We start from the raw sequence: 20,887 nt of genomic DNA, 5'->3' as shown, positions 1-20,887 counted from the left end.
CCGGATCTCCTGGCGCCAACGAAAAAGCCCAATCCTGAGGGTCACCCCGTAAGAATGAAATAACAATTTTTACTTGTTGAGCAGAGTCTCCAGACGAACAAGGTTTCAGGGACAAAAATAATTTACAATTATTCCTGAAATTCCTAAACTTAAATCGGTCTCCTGAAAACAGTTCAGGAATCGGAATCTTGGGTTCAGACCTAGGATTTCTGGTAACATAATCTTGTATACCCTGCACACGAGCGGCAAGCTGGTCCACACTTGTAATCAAGGTCTGGACATTCATGTCTGCAGCAAGCTTAAGCCACTCTGAGGTAAAGGGGAAAAGAAAAAAAAAAAATGAGAGAGGGAAAAAAAAACCTCAAAATTTTCTTTCTTATAATCCCACTTCTGCAATGCATTAAACATTTAATACTGGCCTGGCATACTGTTATGACCCCAGTGGACAGGGTCTCAGAGGAACGTGTAAGTCTGCAAGATACAAAAAATCCAGCTCATAGGGCTGTGGTAACTGGGTTGACCAAATAGCTACTCCTAACGCCAACACTAGAAGTAGCCGGGGATCATGCCTACGGTGATCGCTAGATGACTCGCGCCAGCCGGAGAATCTAACTACCCCTAGGAGAAGAAAACAAAGACCTCTCTTGCCTCCAGAGAAAGGGACCCCAAAGCAAGATACAAGCCCCCCACAAATAATAACGGTGAGGTAAGAGGAAATGACAAACACAGAAATGAACCAGGTTCAGCAAAGAGAGGCCAGCTTACTAATAGCAGAATAAAGCAAGATAACTTATCTGGTCAACAAAAACCCTATAAAAATCCACGCTGGAGATTCAAGAACCCCCGAACCGTCTAACGGTCCGGGGGGAGAACACCAGCCCCCTAGAGCTTCCAGCAAAGGTCAGGATACAGATAGGAACAAGCTGGACAAAAATACCAAACAAAACAAAAGCAAAAAGCAAAGAAGCAGACTTAGCTTGAAAAACAGGAACCAGGATCAGAGGACAAGAGCACAACAGATTAGCTCTGATTTCAACGATGCCAGGCATTGAACTGAAGGTCCAGGGAGCTTATATAGCAACGCCCCTGAACTAACGGCCCAGGTGAGGATATAGGAAAAGACAGACGCTCCAGAGTCAAATCACTAATGACCACTAGAGGGAGCAAAAAGCAAAATCACAACAGGTGGGTAAGGTCTCCTTAATTCAGATGCAATCCCTCCTCGGCTGTTTGAACTTCGCTTGCAAGATAATGCCGATGGGCAGAATTTTTTCCCGGAGGTTGATACTTGCCACGAGAGGAGTGAAGCAGCCTCACCACAGAATCAGGATTTCCTCACAGTTACGTAGTGATTTGATGGTATGGCAGCGTTTCCTACTCTCCTACAATGGAACTACATGCTTTCAGGAAGAGTTCTGCGACAGCGATAGCTTGGATCTTTGGTTTGAGTCAGCGGGCATCTACGGTTTCAGCGTGCGTTTCAGAGACCAAAAATGCGTTTGCACGTGGCCCGAGTCTTGGTGCACTAGGACATGGGATCAAGATTCAACTTTAACCGAGTTGTTTTCCCTGGCGGCGTCTATGGAGCTCTGGGGTCGATGTCTCCTAAACAAGCGCATTCTTTTGCGATTCCACACGGTCAGCTCTGCGCATGCTATAAATTACCTTTCATCTTCCTCACCACCTGTCATAAAGATTATCAGATTCATTGTTTTAAAATGTTTAGAGCTCAACGTTTGGGTTAAAGCTTCAGTTGTATCTGGTAATAACGTAGTGTTAACGGATTTTACTAACGTGTCTCCTTTGCAGGATCGATTTGGTCAGCTTCGGAAGGAGCAAACGCGAATCCTGGCATGCCCTCCCTTGGTCTGGGATGTCCTGGAGAACTAATTCCTTTGATACGGTCATCCATTGCTCCTTCTACCTGGAGAGCATACGGTAAGGCGTGGGATGAGTGGTGCATTGTGGCAGAGGATAAACCGGTAGGTTCCTCAGATTCCCTGAGAGTTCAAGTCACGTTGGCTTTTTTGGCGCGCTTGCAGACCGCTGGGGTATCTGGCACGGTTGCGCGTAACCGCATTTCGGGTTTAGCATTTCATTTTAAGTTGCGCGGTTGGTCAGATTCAACTAAACATTTTTTGATCAGCCAAGTTCTAAAAGGCTGGCAACGGACGAGCACACGGAGCGACATTAGGAGACCCATCTCTTTTTCTCTCCTGACTAACTTAATCGGAGCTTCCAGCAGCGTTTGCGATTCTGCATACGAGGCCGTTTTGATTTCTGCGGCTTTTGGCCTAGCATTTTTCGGGGCTATGCGAGTTAGCGAGATTCTCCCCTCGTCCCGCCGCAAGTCAGGGGGCTTGCAACTGGACGACGTAGTGATCTGCGACAATGGTCTAAGGATCAGAGTTCACAGATCCAAAACCGACCAGGAAGGGAGGGGCACGTGGTTCCCCCTTTTTGCCATAAAAGATACGACTTGTCCTTTGGTTTTAATCAACAGTTACATGCAGGTCAGGAGCGCCGGAGCCCAATTTTTCGTACACGAGAACGGCTCCCCCCTACTTGCGGATCAGTTTTTATCGATCCTGAGGCTTGCGCTTTCGTTTTTAGGCCTTCCTGCTGCAGAATTCGGCACGCATTCCTTTAGAATCGGCGCGGCTACGGAAGCCTCCAGGGCTGGTTTGTTTGAATCAGATATCCAGAGAGTGGGTAGATGGAAGTCCCGTTGTTTCGCTAGGTATATCAGGCCCGAATTAGTTTTGTAATACGTACCATACGGACGCTCTGTTTTGATGTTACTGTTTTTCCTTCCAACGCTCATATCCCTCTGTTTTGCTTAATGAATGTTATTTGTTTCAGATGGTGTGCGTCCCAGCGTATGGCTGCTGGGTCACTCTTACATTTATTGGGCAGCTCGGCGTGCTGAATTGTGCCCTGGAGGGCGATCGCTCGGTTTCTCCGATGTGGATATCATCTGGCGAGGCACGAGGGGCCTTACCTGGTCTCAAGTCATTCCGGAAGTTGTGCGGATCGCGAGAGTTGCGTCTTCCCCGACGGTGGTGGTGATCCATGCTGGAGGAAACGACCTGGCCTCTTTTCCCCTCGCTGAATTATTGACTCTTATGAGAGCTGATCTCGATAAATTTCCAGGTTTCTTTCCGGACATGCGTCTGGTTTGGTCGGAGCTGATTCCAAGGCGGGTCTGGCGGGGTGCCAGGGAGCTGAGTGCCATGGAGAGGTCTAGGCGCACTCTAAACCAGAGAATATCCCGTTTTGTTAGATTTAAGAACGGTGTGGTGGTAAGACACCACCGTTTGGAGGGTGACAATGCGGGTTTTCTCCTTCCAGATGGGGTTCATCTTAACGATGCCGGTTTGGATATATTTTTGGACGGTCTTCGTGAAGGAGTGATTCAGGCTCTCCATTCTGTGGGTGGGTCGTAGCTTGGTTCCTGGGCTACTCCGTGGCGGAATGGGTGGATTTTATAATAGGTGATGATACCTGCACCGGGTTACCGGAAGGCAGACAATCTCCCTGCACCCGTTTGGTTGGCAAATTGTTGCCTGTGATAAGCTGCGACCATAATTTAAGCCAAAGAGAAAAGATAAATCTTTTGAATAAGACTGTTATTTAAATAAAAGTTATATTTGAGTAAGCATGTGTGGCGTCACTTTGTGGGAGAAGGTTTTCGGGTCCTGGCAGTCTGAGGGACACTGCGGCAATCCCGCTGTCCCCTGACTGCCGGGCCCTCCTGCATGGCTAGCCCCGGTCTCCCACAGAGTGACGTCGTTCGGGGTGGGACCGGCCGCGCGAGGCGGGCGTGGCTTATTTCGGAGGAGGGACCTCGCGCTGGACGCGACTTCCGGTCCCTCACTCTGAACCCGGACCTGGTTCCCGCCCTCCCTTCCCTGTTATGGTTTGGTTGTTTTTTCAGTTGCAGCTGCGGAATGGGTGGATTTTATAATAGGTGATGATACCTGCACCGGGTTACCGGAAGGCAGACAATCTCCCTGCACCCGTTTGGTTGGCAAATTGTTGCCTGTGATAAGCTGCGACCATAATTTAAGCCAAAGAGAAAAGATAAATCTTTTGAATAAGACTGTTATTTAAATAAAAGTTATATTTGAGTAAGCATGTGTGGTGTCACTTTGTGGGAGAAGGTTTTCGGGTCCTGGCAGTCTATATACAGTATGAGCTCTCACATTACCTCCTGTATACAGTATGAGCTCTCACATTGCCCCTATATACAGTATGAGCTCTCACATTGCCTCCTATATACAGTATGAGCTCTCACATTGCCTCCTGTATACAGTATGAGCTCTCACATTGCCCCTATGTACAGTATGAGCTCTCACATTGCCCCCTATATACAGTGTGAACCCACACATTGCCTCCTGTATACAATATGAGCGCTCACATTGCCTCCTGTATACAGTATGAGCTCTCACATTGCCCCTATGTACAGTATGAGGCCACACATTGCCTCCTGTATACAGTATGAGCTTTCACATTGCCTCCTGTATACAGTATGAGCCCTCACATTGCCCCTATATACAGTGTAAACCCACACATTGCTTCCTATATACAGTATGAGCTCTCACATTGCCCCTATGTACAGTATGAGCTCTCACATTGCCTCCTGTATACAGTATGAGCTCTCACATTGCCCCTATCTACAGTATGAGCTCTCACATTGCCTCCTGTATACAATATGAGCGCTCACATTGCCTCCAGTATACAGTATGAGCTCTCACACTGCCTCCTGTATACAGTATGATCCCATACATTGCCTCCTGTATACAGTATGAGCTCTCACATTGCCCCCTATATACAGTGTGAACCCACACATTGCCTCCTGTATACAGTATGAGCGCTCACATTGCATCCCGTATAGAATGAGTTCTCACATTGCCTCCTGTATACAGTATGAGCCTCCCATATAATAATAATAATAATAATAATTTTATTTATATAGCGCCAACATATTCCGCAGCGCTTTACAACTTATAGAGGGGACTTATACAGACAATAGACATTACAGCATAACAGAAATCACAGTTCAAAACAGATACCAGTAGGAATGAGGGCCCTGCTCGCAAGCTTACAATCTATGAGGAAAAGGGGAGACACGAGAGGTGGATGGTAACAATTGCTTTAGTTATTTGGACCAGCCATAGTGTAAGGCTCGGGTGTTCATGTAAAGCTGCATGAACCAGTTAACTGCCTAAGTATGTAACAGTACAGACACAGAGGCTATTAACTGCATAAAGTGTATGAGAACATGATGGAGGAACGTGATTATGTTGTTGTTTTTTTATTAATAGGCCACACAGGGATAATTAGGTTAATGCGTTGAGGCGGTAGGCCAATCTGAACAAATGAGTTTTTAGGGCACGCTTAAAACTGTGGGGATTGGGGATTAATTGTATTAACCTAGGTAGTGCATTCCAAAGAATCGGCGCCGCACGTGTAAAGTCTTGGAGACGGGAGTGGGAGGTTCTGATTATTGAGGATGCTAACCTGAGGTCATTAGCAGAGCGGAGGGCACGGGTAGGTTGGTAGACTGAGACCAGAGAGGAGATGTAGGGTGGTGCTGAGCCATGGAGTGCTTTGTGGATGAGGGTAGTAGTTTTGTACTGGATTCTGGATTGGATGGGTAGCCAGTGTAATGACTGGCACAAGGTAGAGGCATCGGTGTAACGGTTGGCGAGGAATATGATCCTGGCAGCAGCATTCAGGACAGATTGGAGCGGGGAGAGTCTGGTAAAAGGTAGGCCAATTAGTAGAGAGTTACAATAGTCCAGACGAGAATGAATAAGTGAGACAGTAAGAGTTTTTGCAGAGTCGAAAGTAAGAAAAGGGCGAATTCTGGAAATGTTTTTGAGATGCAGATAAGAAGAGCGAGCCAGTGATCGGATGTGGGGGGTGAATGAAAGCTCGGAATCAAGGATGACTCCAAGGCAGCGGGCATGTTGCTTTGGAGTAATGGTGGAACCGCACACAGAGATGGCAATGTCGGGCAAAGGTAGGTTTGTAGAGGGAGAGAACACGAGGAGTTCAGTTTTTGACAGGTTCAGTTTCAGATAGAGGGAGGACATGATGTTAGAGACAGCGGTAAGACAATCACTGGTGTTTTCTAAAAAGGTCGGCGTGATAACAGGAGAAGAGGTATATAATTGGGTGTCGTCAGCATAGAGATGGTACTGGAAACCAAATCTACTGATTGTTTGTCCAATAGGGGCAGTATACAAAGAGAAGAGGAGGGGGCCTAGGACTGATCCTTGAGGAACCCCAACAGTAAGGGGAAGGTGAGAGGAGGAGGAACCAGCAAAACAAACAGTGAAGGATCGGCCAGAGAGATAGGAGGAGAACCAAGAGAGAACGGTGTCCTTGAGGCCGATGGAGCAGAGCATAGTGAGGAGGAGCTGATGATCCACAGTGTCGAATGCTGCGGAGAGATCCAAGAGAATTAGCATGGAATAGTGACCATTAGATTTAGCTGTTAGTAGGTCATTAGAGACTTTAGTGAGGGCAGTTTCAGTAGAGTGTAAAGAGCGGAAACCAGATTGAAGAGGGTCGAGAAGAGAATTATCTGAGAGATAGCGGGTAAGACGGGAGTGGACCAGGCGTTCCAAGAGTTTAGAGATGAAGGGAAGATTAGAGACAGGTCTATAATTAGCGGCACAATTTTGATCGAGGGAGGGCTTTTTAAGTAGTGGATGTATGATGGCATGCTTAAATGAGGAGGGAAAAATACCGGAAGTGAGGGAAAGGTTGAATATTTTTGTTAGGTGAGAGGTGACAGCCGGGGAAAGGGACTGGAGGAGATGCGACGGAATGGGGTCGCTGGTGCAAGTGGTCGGGCGAGAAGATGCAAGGAGCCTGCTTACTTCTTCTTCTGTAACTGGTTCAAAGTCAGAGAGTGAACTAGATGCAGTGGGGGAGGGAGGACAGTGCTTGGTATGAAGAGATTGGGAAATGATTTCCTGTCGAATGTGGTCAATTTTTTCTTTGAAGTAATTGGCCAGATCGTCAGCGCGGAGATCTGTGGTTGGGGCCTGCTCTCTTGGGTTGAGTAGGGACCGGAAAGTGTATGGGTGGAGCCGCATATTCATTACTGTAATGAACGGTAACGGTGACCGCTGAGTACAGGGAGAAGCTGCAGCGCCGGGAAGCAGGGACTGCACCGCGCCAGGAGCAGGTGAGTATACGGGGAGGGGAGCGCTGCGCGATATTCACCTGCTCCTCGTTCCAGCTGCCGCTCTGTCTTCAGCGTCTTCTGCAGTGACGCTCAGGTCAGAGGGCGCGGTGACGTGGTTAGTGTGTGCCCTCTGCCTGAAAGTCAGTGCAGAAGACGCTGAAGATGGAGCGGCAGCTGGAACGAGGAGCAGGTGAATATTGAAAGTGCCAGGGGCCTGAGTGACGGAGAGTTGAGTATGTGATTTTTTTATCACAGCAACAGCAAATGGGGCAAGTGTCTGTATGGGGCATCTTATGTGGCCATAACGTTTGTGCAGCATTATATGGGGCAAATGTCTGTATGGAGCATCTTATGGGGCCATAATTAACGTTTGTGCAGTATAATGGGGCAAGTGTTTGTATGGAGCATCTTATGGGGCCATAACGTTTGTGCAGCACTATAATGGGGCAAGTGTCTGTATAGAGCATCTTATGGGGCCATAACGTTTGTGCAGCACTATAACGGGGCAAATATCTGTATGGGGCATCTTATGGGGCCAAAACGTTTGTGCAGCACTATATGGGGCAAGTGTGTGTATGGAGCATCTTATGGGGCCATAACGTTTGTGCAGCACTATATGGCGCAAGTGTCTGTATGGGGCCATAATCAACATTTGTGCAGCACTATATGGGGCAAGTGTCTGTATGGGGCTATAATCAACATTTGTGCAGCACTATATGGGGCAAGTGTCTGTATGGAGCATGTTATGGGGCCATAACGTTTGTGCAGCATTATATGGGGCAAATGTCTGTATGGAACATCTTATGGGGCCATAATTAACGTTTGTGCAGCACTATATGGGGCAAGTGTCTATATGGAGCATCTTATGGGGCCATAATTAACGTTTGTGCAGCACTATATGGGGCAAATATCTTTATGGAGCATCTTATGGGGCCATAATCAACGTTTCTGCAGCACTATACGGGGCAAATGTCTCTATGGAGCATCTTATGGGGCCATAATCAACATTTCTGCAGCACTATATGGCGCAAATATCTTTATGGAGCATCTTATGGGGCCATAATCAACGTTTCTGCAGCACTATATGGCGCAAATATCTTTATGGAGCACCTTATGGGGCCATAATCAACATTTCTGCAGCACTATATTGGGCAAATGTGTCTATGGAGCATCTTATGGGGCCATTATTAACCTTTATACAGGATTATATGGGGCTTCTGATTCAATATGGATATTCAAAAACACTTAACCTACTGATGTCTCAATTAATTTTACTTTTATTGGTATCTATTTTAACATTATGGGGATTCAGGAATGTACCTTGGCTGTATACAGTATGAGTCCACACATTGCCTCCTGTTTACAATATGAGGGCTCACATTGCCCCTATACACAGTATGAGCTCTCACATTGCATCCTATATACAGTATGAGCTCTCACATAGCAACCTATATACAGTATGAGCTCTCACATTGCCTCCCGTATACAGTATGAGCCCACACATTGCCTCCTGTATACAGTATGAGCCCACACATTGCCTCCTGTATTCAATATGAGAGCTCACATTGCCTCCTGTATACAGTATGAGCTCTCACATTGCCTCCTGTATACAGTATGAGCCCACACATTGCCCCTATATACAGTATGAGCCCACACATTGCCTCCTGTATACAATATGAGAGCTCACATTGCCTCCTGTATACAGTATGAGCCCACACATTGCCTCCTGTATACAGTATGAGCTCTCACATTGCCTCCTGTATACAGTATGAGCTCTCACATTGCCTCCTGTATACAGTATGAGCTCTCACATTGCCTCCTGTATACAGTATGAGCTCTCACATTGCCTCCTGTATACAGTATGAGCTCTCACATTGCCCCCTATATACAGTATGAGCTCTCACATTGCCTCCTGTATACTGTATGAGCTCTCCCATTGCCCCCTATATACAGTATGAGCCCACACATTGCCTCCTGTATACAGTATGAGCTCTCACATTGCCCCCTATATACAGTATGAGCTCTCACATTGCCTCCTGTATACTGTATGAGCTCTCCCATTGCCCCCTATATACAGTATGAGCTCTCCCATTGCCCCCTATATACAGTATGAGCTCTCACATTGCCTCCTGTATACAGTATGAGCTCTCACATTGCCCCCTATATACAGTATGAGCCCACACATTGCCTCCTGTATACAGTATGAGCTCTCACATTGCCCCCTATATACAGTATGAGCTCTCACATTGCCTCCTGTATACAGTATGAGCTCCTAACATTGCCCCTATATACAGTATGAGCCCACACATTGCCCCTATATACAGTATGAGCCCACACATTGCCCCTATATACAGTATGAGCCCACACATTGCCTCCTGTATACAATATGAGCTCTCATATTGCATCCCATATACAGTATAAGCCCAAACATTGCCCCTATATACAGTATGAGCCCACACATTGCCTCCTATATACAGTATGAGCCCTCACATTGCCTCCTATACTCAGGAATAGCCCCCACATTAATACCTATATACAGTATGAGCCCCAATATTGCCTCCTGTATACAGTATAAGCCTTTCACATTGCCTCCTGTATACAGTATGAGCCTTTCACATTGTCTCGTATATACTGTAAGAGCCCCCATACTGCCCCTATATACAGTATGAGCTCTCACATTGCCCCTATATACAGTATGAGCCCACACATTGCCTCCTGTATACAATATGAGCGCTCACATTGCCTCCTGTATACAGTATGAGCTTCTCACATTGCCTCCTGTATACAGTATGAGCTCTCACATTGCCTCCTGTATACAGTATGAGCCCACACATTGCCTCCTGTATACAGTATGAGCCCACACATTGCCTCCTGTATACAATATGAGCGCTCACATTGCCTCCTGTATACAGTATGAGCTCTCACATTGCCTCCTGTATACAGTATGAGCTCTCACATTGCCTCCTGTATACAGTATGAGCCCACACATTGCCTCCTGTATACAATATGAGCGCTCACATTGCCTCCTGTATACAGTATGAGCTCTCACATTGCCTCCTATATACATTATGAGCCCTCACATTGCCCCCTATATACAGTATGAGCCCACACATTGCCTCCTGTATACAGTATGAGCTCTCACATTGCATCTTATATACAGTATGAGCTCTCACATTGCCTCCTGTATACAGTATGAGCTCTCACATTGCCTCCTGTGTACAGTATGAGCTCTCACATTGCCTCCTGTATACAGTATGAGCTCTCACATTGCCCCTATATACAGTATGAGCTCTCACATTGCCTCCTGTATACAATATGAGCGCTCACCTTGCCTCCTGTATACAGTATGAGCTCTCACATTGCCCCTATATACAGTATGAGCTCTCACATTGCCTCCTGTATACAATATGAGCGCTCACCTTGCCTCCTGTATACAGTATGAGCTCTCACATTGCCTCCTGTATACAGTATGAGCCCACACATTGCCCCCTATATACAGTATGAGCTCTCACATTGCCTCCTGTATACAATATGAGCACTCACATTGCCTCCTGTATACAGTATGAGCTCTCACATTGCCTCCTATATACATTATGAGCCCTCACATTGCCTCCTGTATACAGTATGAGCTCTCACATTGCCCCTATATACAGTATGAGCTCTCACATTGCCTCCTGTATACAATATGAGCGCTCACCTTGCCTCCTGTATACAGTATGAGCTCTCACATTGCCTCCTGTATACAGTATGAGCCCACACATTGCCCCCTATATACAGTATGAGCTCTCACATTGCCTCCTGTATACAATATGAGCTCTCACATTGCCTCCTGTATACAGTATGAGCCCACACATTGCCCCCTATATACAGTATGAGCTCTCACATTGCCTCCTGTATACAATATGAGCGCTCACCTTGCCTCCTGTATACAGTATGAGCTCTCACATTGCCTCCTGTATACAATATGAGCTCTCACATTGCCTCCTGTATACAATATGAGCGCTCACCTTGCCTCCTGTATACAGTATGAGCGCTCACATTGCCTCCTGTATACAGTATGAGCACACACATTGCCCCCTATATACAGTATGAGCTCTCACATTGCCTCCTGTATACAGTATGAGCTCTCACATTGCCTCCTGTATACAGTATGAGTCCTCACATTGCCTCCTGTATACAATAAGAGCTCTCACATTGCCTCCTATATACAGTATGAGCCCACACATTGCCTCCTGTATACAGTATGATCTCTCACATTGCATCCTATAAACAGTATGAGCTTCTCACATTGCCCTCTATATACAGTGTGAGCCCACACATTGCCCCCTATATACAGTATGAGCCCACACATTGCCTCCTATATACAGTATGAGCCCACACATTACCTCCTGTATACAATATGAGCGCTCACATTGCCTCCTGTATACAGTATGAGCTCTCACATTGCCTCCTATATACAGTATGAGCTCTCACATTGCCTCCTGTATACAGTATGAGCGCTCACATTGCCTCCTGTATACAGTATGAGCCCACACATTACCTCCTGTATACAATATGAGCGCTCACATTGCCTCCTGTATACAGTATGAGCTTCTCACATTGCCCCCTATATACAGTATGAGCTCTCACATTGCCCCCTATATACAGTTTTAGCCCACACATTGTCTCCTGTATACAAGATGAGCTCTCACATTGCCTCCAGTATACAGTATGAGCCCACACATTGCCTCCTGTGTACAGTATGAGCCCACACATTGCCTCCTGTATACAGTATGAGCTCTCACATTGCCCCTATATACAGTATGAGCGCTCACATTGCCTCCTGTATACAGTATGAGCACACACATTGCCCCCTATATACAGTATGAGCTCTCACATTGCCTCCTGTATACAGTATGAGCTCTCACATTGCCTCCTGTATACAGTATGAGTCCTCACATTGCCTCCTGTATACAATAAGAGCTCTCACATTGCCTCCTATATACAGTATGAGCCCACACATTGCCTCCTGTATACAGTATGATCTCTCACATTGCATCCTATAAACAGTATGAGCTTCTCACATTGCCCTCTATATACAGTGTGAGCCCACACATTGCCCCCTATATACAGTATGAGCCCACACATTGCCTCCTATATACAGTATGAGCCCACACATTACCTCCTGTATACAATATGAGCGCTCACATTGCCTCCTGTATACAGTATGAGCTCTCACATTGCCTCCTATATACAGTATGAGCTCTCACATTGCCTCCTGTATACAGTATGAGCGCTCACATTGCCTCCTGTATACAGTATGAGCCCACACATTACCTCCTGTATACAATATGAGCGCTCACATTGCCTCCTGTATACAGTATGAGCTTCTCACATTGCCCCCTATATACAGTATGAGCTCTCACATTGCCCCCTATATACAGTTTTAGCCCACACATTGTCTCCTGTATACAAGATGAGCTCTCACATTGCCTCCAGTATACAGTATGAGCCCACACATTGCCTCCTGTGTACAGTATGAGCCCACACATTGCCTCCTGTATACAGTATGAGCTCTCACATTGCCCCCTATATACAGTATTAGCTCTCACATTGCCTCCTGTATACAATATGAGCTCTCACATTGCCTCCTGTATACAATATGAGCGCTCATATTGCCTCCTGTATACAGTATGAGCTCTCACATTGCATCCTATATACAGTATGAGCCCACACATTGCCCCCTATATACAGTATGAGCGCTCACATTGCCTCCTGTATACAGTATGAGCTTCTCACATTGCCCCCTATATACAGTATGAGCTCTCACATTGCCCCCTATATACAGTTTTAGCCCACACATTGTCTCCTGTATACAAGATGAGCTCTCACATTGCCTCCAGTATACAGTATGAGCCCACACATTGCCTCCTGTGTACAGTATGAGCCCACACATTGCCTCCTGTATACAGTATGAGCTCTCACATTGCCCCCTATATACAGTATTAGCTCTCACATTGCCTCCTGTATACAATATGAGCTCTCACATTGCCTCCTGTATAAAATATGAGCGCTCATATTGCCTCCTGTATACAGTATGAGCTCTCACATTGCATCCTATATACAGTATGAGCCCACACATTGCCTCCTGTATACAGTATGATCTCTCACATTGCATCCTATAAACAGTATGAGCTTCTCACATTGCCCTCTATATACAGTATGAGCCCACACATTGCCCCCTATATACAGTATGAGCCCACACATTGCCTCCTATATACAGTATGAGCCCACACATTGCCTCCTGTATAAAATATGAGCGCTCACATTGCCTCCTGTATACAGTATGAGCTTCTCACATTGCCCCCTATATACAGTATGAGCTCTCACATTGCCCCCTATATACAGTATTAGCCCACACATTGCCTCCTGTATACAATATGGGCGCTCACATTGCCGCTATATATTATTATTATTATTATTATTATTATTTTTATGTATTTATATAGCACCATTAATTCCATGGTGCTGTACATGAGAAAGGGGTTACATACAGGGTCATAAATATAATTTACAGTAAAAAAAAGTTTACAGTGACAGACTGGTACAGAGGGGAGAGGACCCTGTCTTTGCGGACTTACATTCTATATACACTTTGAGCTCTCACATTGCCTGCTGTATACAGTATGAGCTCTCACATTGCCCCCTATATACAGTATGAGACCACACATTGCCCCCTATATACAGTATTAGCTCTCACATTGCCTCCTGTACACAATATGAGCTCTCACATTGCCCCTATATACAGTTTGAGGTGTCACATTGCCCCCTATATACAGTATTAGCTCTCACATTGCCTCCTGTATACAATATAAGCCCACACATTGCCCCTATATACAGTATGAGCTCTCACATTGCCTGCTGTATACAGTATGAGCTCTCACATTGACCCTATATACAGTATGAGCCCTTACATTGCCTCCTGTATACAATATGAGCCCACACATTGCCTCCTGTATACAGTATGAGCTCTCACATTGCCCCCTTTATACAGTATGAGCCCTCACATTGCCTCCTGTATACAATATGAGCGCTCACATTGCCTCCTGTATACTGTACAGTATGAGCCCACACATTGCCTCCTGTATACAGTATGAGCCGACACATTGCCTCCTCTATACAGTATGAGCTCTCACATTGCCCCCTATATACAGTATTAGCTCTCACATTGCCTCCTGTATACAATATGAGCTCTCACATTGCCCCCTATATACAGTATGAGCCCTCACATTGCCTCCTGTATACAATATAAGTTCTCACATTGCCTCCTGTATACAATATAAGTTCTCACATTGCCTCCTGTATACAGTATGAGCCCTCACATTGCCTCCTGTATACAATGAGTTCTCACATTGCCTCCTGTATACAGTATGAGCTCTCACATTGCCTCCTGTATACAATATGAGCACTCACATTGCCTCCTGTATACAGTATGAGCCCTCACATTGCCTCCTGTATACAATATGAGTTCTCACATTGCCTCCTGTATACAGTATGAGCTCTCACATTGCCTCCTGTATACAATATGAGCGCTCACATTGCCTCCTGTATACAGTATGAGCTCTCACACTGCCCCCTATATACATTATGAGCCCACACATTGCCCCCTATATACAGTATGAGCTCTCACATTGCCTCCTGTGTACAGTATGAGCCCACACATTGCCTCCTATATACAGTATGAGCTCTCACATTGCCCCCTATATACATTATGAGCCCTCACATTGCCTCCTGTATACAGTATGAGCTCTCACACTGCCCCCTATATACATTATGAGCCCACACATTGCCTCCTGTATACAGTATGAGCTCTCACATTGCCTCCTGTGTACAGTATGAGCCCACACATTGCCTCCTATATACAGTATGAGCTCTCACATTGCCCCCTATATACATTATGAGCCCTCACATTGCCTCCTGTATACAGTATGAGCTCTCACATTGCCTCCTGTATACAGTATGAGCTCTCACATTGCCTCCTGTATACAGTATGAGCTCTCACATTGCCTCCTGTATACAGTATGAGCTCTCACATTGCCCCCTATATACATTATGAGCCCTCACATTGCCTCCTGTATACAGTATGAGCTCTCACATTGCCTCCTGTGTACAGTATGAGCTCTCACATTGTCCCCTGTATACAGTATGAGCTCTCACATTGCCTCCTGTATACAGTATGAGCTCTCCCATTGCCCCTATATACATTATGAGCCCTCACATTGCCTCCTGTATACAGTATGAGCTCTCACATTGCCTCCTGTATACAGTTTGAGCCCACACATTGCCTCCTGTATACAGTATGAGCTCTCACATTGCCTCCTGTATACAGTATGAGCTCTCACATTGCCTCCTGTGTACAGTATGAGCTCTCACATTGCCTCCTGTATACAGTATGAGCTCTCCCATTGCCCCTATATACATTATGAGCCCTCACATTGCCTCCTGTATACAGTATGAGCTCTCACATTGCCTCCTGTGTACAGTATGAGCTCTCACATTGCCCCCTGTATACAGTATGAGCTCTCACATTGCCTCCTGTATACAGTATGAGCTCTCCCATTGCCCCTATATACATTATGAGCCCTCACATTGCCTCCTGTATACAGTATGAGCTCTCACATTGCCTCCTGTGTACAGTATGAGCTCTTACATTGCCCCTATATACAGTATGAAAGCTCACATTGCCTCCTGTATACTGTATGAGGGCTCACATTCCCAGTTATATACATACAAACGTCCCATAACACATACTCACTTCGCTCCCGTTCCCCCTGCACTCAGCTCCTGTCTCCGGTGAACATTACATAATTGCGTCCGCTCTCTCACATGCTGATTGGTGGAAGAAGTAGCTGTCGGCCCTCCTCCACCAACGTATTTACCTCTGCCTGCATATTGATGATGCGGATAGCGGTGGCATTGGGACAGCCTTTCTGTTGTCTCGATCCGCGGGTCGCACATTGTCCAGCTCTTCATTAGACTGATTCATGTGAGATGACAGAGTTTGGTCTGATGTGTTGTGTTTTTCCTCTAGATTATCTTGGCATCAGAACCAGTCAGTGAAGAACTGCTGGCTGTCAAAATCATGGACAAGAGTCGTACTAGGGACAAAGTTATTACTGAGATAGAAGTCCTGAAAATATCCGCTGGGTGCCGCTTCCTAACATCTCTGCGAGGATTTATGGAGACACCTGTTCAACACTTCACAGCGATGGACTACATGGCTAGAAGTGACCTGCTTTACCACATGGAAGAATCGGTGCCTTATGATAAAAAGCCAGTAAGGTAAATGTCTTATAACTGAATCCTAATAATCTGCTTCCCGTTCATTATAGTCCTAGAGCAATGGACAATGACAACAGGAGAAAATGAAGACGTGTATGGGACACGTGTGTGATCTCCTCATGCTTTGTGTATCATTGTGTATGCAACCACTGATCCTCTACTTTCTTCTCCCCATACTCTTTGCGGCAGAGATAGTCTGCGGAATGCAATATCTTCATGAACGAGGCGTCATACATGGGTAATCAGTTCAGCTACAGACATAAATCTATCACCTCTGGCTCCGTATTCTCCTTACATATGTATTGTATAAAGTTGTTTTCATGAATTATCCTCACAATCAGTACCTGCTCCTTCTCCTGCAGTGACCTAAAGCCTGAGAACATCCTCCTAGATGACATTGGACACATCAAAATAGCTGACTTTGGCTCATCAGCAATAAAAGTGTTTGAGAAGGAATCATTTAATGTAGTAGTAGGCAGTATTGCTTTTGTTGCGCCAGAGGTAAGGAACATCCTTGTCTGATCGATGCTGATAGCAGGATTGAGTAAGGGTATGTGCACACGTCAGGATTTCTTGTAGAAATTTCCTGAAGAAAACCGGAAATTTTCTGCAAGAAATCCGCATTTTTTTTTTTACATTTTTTTCCCCGTTTTTTTCGCGTTTTTTTTTAGCATTTTGCAAGCGAAATTAGCTTGCAGAATGCTAAAGTTTTCCAAGCGATCTGTAGCATCGCTTGGAAAACTGACAGGTTGGTCACACTTGTCAATCATACTGTTTGACAAGTGTGACCAACTTTTTACTATAGATGCTGCTTATGCAGCATCAATAGTAAAAAGATATCATGGTAAAAATAATAAAAAAAATAAAAAAAATGGTTATACTCACCCTCTGCAGACAGCCGATCTCCTCAGCGGCGTCCGTTCCTATAGATGGTGTGTGCAGGACCTTCGGTGACGTCGCGGTCATGTGAGCGGTCACATGAGCGATCACGCGACCAATCACAAGACCGCGATGTCATCGCAGGTCCTTCACCACACCATCTATAGGAACGGAAGCGGCAGCATGCACCAGAGAGGCGGGAAGACTCCGGGGGCCATCAGAGGGTGAGTATATGACTATTTTTTATTTTAATTCTTTTTTTTTTACCAATTATATGGTGCCCAGTCCGTGGAGGAGAGTCTCCTCTCCTCCACCCTGGGTACCAACCGCACATAATCTGCTTACTTCCCGCTTGGTGTGCACAGCCCCGTGCGGGAAGTAAGCAGATCAATGCATTCCGAGGTGTGCGGAATCCCCGCAATTCCGCAAATTTAATGAACATGTTGCTTTTTTTTCCGCGATGCGATTTTTTCGCGGAAAAAAATGCAACATTTGCACAAAAAATGCGGAATACCTTGAAAATAATGGGAGGCATATGTTAGCGTTTTTTCGCGTTTTTATAACGTTTTTATAGCGAAAAAACGCGAAAAAAACGCAAAAAATACTGAACGTGTGCACATGGCCTAATACTCTGATCCCTTTGTATCCTGCTCATATCTAATCACAGACTGATCCTTCAAGCCTGTGTGTAAACCCTCTCACCAGTGTATTTAGCTCATCGCCTATCTTATGTTCCCACAGATAATGAATGGTGAAGACCACAACCATCAGGTGGACTCATTTTCCTTTGGTGTCATCCTATTTATGATGATTGCATGTAAACTGCCATTCGAAGGCTGCGGCTCATTAGAGGAATATCGCCAATCGCTGAAGAACGATGTCTTGTTATCCACCCGATATCTGACCTGATGCCATCGATATCATAAAAGGGGTAAGTAGGATCAGATGAAGGATGATGACAGAGTGATAAGAAGAGATAGAAGATATGATGTGGACAGTTCATACTGTAGACGTTGTGTAATAATTTGACATTAATAACATATAATATAATGACTAATGGTCTCTCTCATTTTCCAGCTCCTCTGCAATATTCCACTTTTCCGATTGGCTATTACATCGTCCATCAGATCCCACCCGTTCTTCTCCTCCATTCACTGGAGCAAAGTGGAGTCTGGCACAGCCGACCCACCATTTCAATGAGACTTCTGTAAGTATAACATGTAGGGACATCTATAGCGTTATCACTGGCCAGTAACACACATACATGCTATACATGCAGTGCCCCAGAGTCCTGGTCGTTGCAGTACTGTGGCTCCGCCACTAAGGGGAGCTATGGTACGTCTGATGGCACTGAAGGAGTTCATCTGACCAGGTATCACAGACACCAATACATTTCACAGTCGGGCCTCCAGGGGGAGCTAAGGGTTCTATTCATTAGGCCACTCCTCACATACTGGTAAAACTGGGGGTCAGGCAGGAAGTTAGAAAGAAAGCTGACTGGGTTGGAACCAGGCAACACCTTGTGGCAGAGGGTGTTGTGGGGGAAGATTCGGTAGGGTCCCTGTCAGGTTTGGGACCCTGACAGAGGCCTGGCTACAAGAAAGAACGTCACGGGACCGTGCCTGCTCAGCATAGCGGCGGTGCCCTAAGAAAGGAACAGAAGCGAGATATATTGTGCTGAGTGAGAAACGAGATCAAAGCAAGAGGAGAAATACCAGTAGGATTCGTGCTGTAAGACCGAGGCAACATCCTACTGAGGCGCACAACCGGCGGCCGGAACGCCGAGGAAGTATTTATATATCTAGCTCCAAGCACTACTTCAAACCAACGGCAGGACAGTCAGTCTCAGGCGGGCTGTCTCACATACATCACCTATGAAGACATGGGGGGGGCGCACTAGGAGAGGGGCGACTCTAGGGTCCCGGAAGAGCTCCGAGCCTACTCATCATACGGGTGCCATCCTAACTAGAACATCAGGGAGGGACGGAGGAGAAGAACATCATCCGAACGAGTTGTGAGGGAACATCAGAAACAGACACAACAGTTGTGGGGTACTATCCCGTAAGCACAGCAGGGGAGGACCACAACACATAGCGCTAGCGGGAAGGCACAGATTTCCACCTGCAAAGAGAACTCTGGAGGTGCCATTGGGCCGGCCGGACTTGCGTAGCCTGGTGAACCGTATTCCGGACTGAGGACCCAGAGATCTTCAGTAAAGAGGTAAAGAGACTGCAACCTGGTGTCCTCGTTATTTACTGCACCGCACCACCACCACCTTCTACATCTATCAGATACTGTGCGCCCTTCGGCAGGGTCACGGACCGGGGCCTCGCCACCGTGACAACCCCAGAGCAGAGACTCAGAGGCCCGGTACTGGGTACCCCTCGGCCCTGCGGCAGTGGGGGCGCTACAACTTGGCGTCACGAACAGGATCTACTTAAGCCTGAAGAATCAGGTCATGTGTGCCTTGGAACTATGATTTATTGTGCTTGGACTGTGACTTATTGCAAAGACTGTGTATTGCCACTTGCTGCCAGAAGTTCCCGCCAAAACCGCCGCCATTACAGCGCTAAGGAGAGCGCAGGAGAAGAAGAAGGGCGTGGAGTGGGCGTAGACAAGCTGGAGAGCGCGAAAGACAATGGCCGCCCAGTCTAAATATTTCAGCCCCTTGAGGATGTGTCCGTCAGCAGCCGAGATCCGCCTACTGATCCTCAATGGGGGGCGGAGACAACGAAAGCGAAACCGCCCACGAAGGAGAGAGCGGGAAAAGGACCAGGAAGAAGAAGTCAGTGACATGGAGGACGCCATGGCCAGCCGCCCGGAGCCGGAGCGTGGGGTCAGAGCCGAGGACTCCCCCAGCTACCCGGAGAGGCACCGCAGCCAGACCTCCACAGTTGGCGCTGACCTCCTGCAGACCAGAGCGGACGAGCTGATCCACCAACTCCTGCAGACGCAGCTGAGCACTGAGGCCGGGTGGAAGAAGACCATCATCGGGAGCCTCGCCAGACGTCTGTCGGCAGCCTCATCTGGTCCGGAGCAGGAAAGAAGTTCCAGCGCTCCAAAGCCAGAAAGCAAGGCTCTGCCGGAAAGCGAGATGCTGCAAACGGAGATGACGACGCCGCAGCGCAAGGCCCTGCAGCCAGCATTCCAGACCCCAGCGGAGGCAGAGCAGACCGGCACCGGAGGGACCGCATCTGAAGCAGGTATGAAGGACGACCCTGCCCTGACGACCGACACCACTCCAGTGACTGCTAGTGCCACAACTGCTGACTCCATTCCAGTGACTGACCTTGCAGCAGCCGCTACCTCTGCTGCAGCAAATGCCCATACTCAAGCTGCGCCGACCTCCATCGCTGCGCATGATTTCACTGTACATGAAAGACGGATTAACGGCGTTTGTCCAGCACTGGGTGTAACCCTGGACTTCACTTTTCCCAGGCCAAGAAGGGTTAAGTGCCAGGTGCAGCCCTGGAAGCCGTCCAA

The sequence above is a fragment of the Ranitomeya variabilis genome, chromosome 2, assembly GCF_051348905.1.
Source record: "Ranitomeya variabilis isolate aRanVar5 chromosome 2, aRanVar5.hap1, whole genome shotgun sequence".
Lineage (NCBI taxonomy): Eukaryota > Metazoa > Chordata > Amphibia > Anura > Dendrobatidae > Ranitomeya > Ranitomeya variabilis.
The sequence above is the reverse complement of the archived record's forward strand: the minus strand, read 5'-3'. Positions refer to the sequence as shown.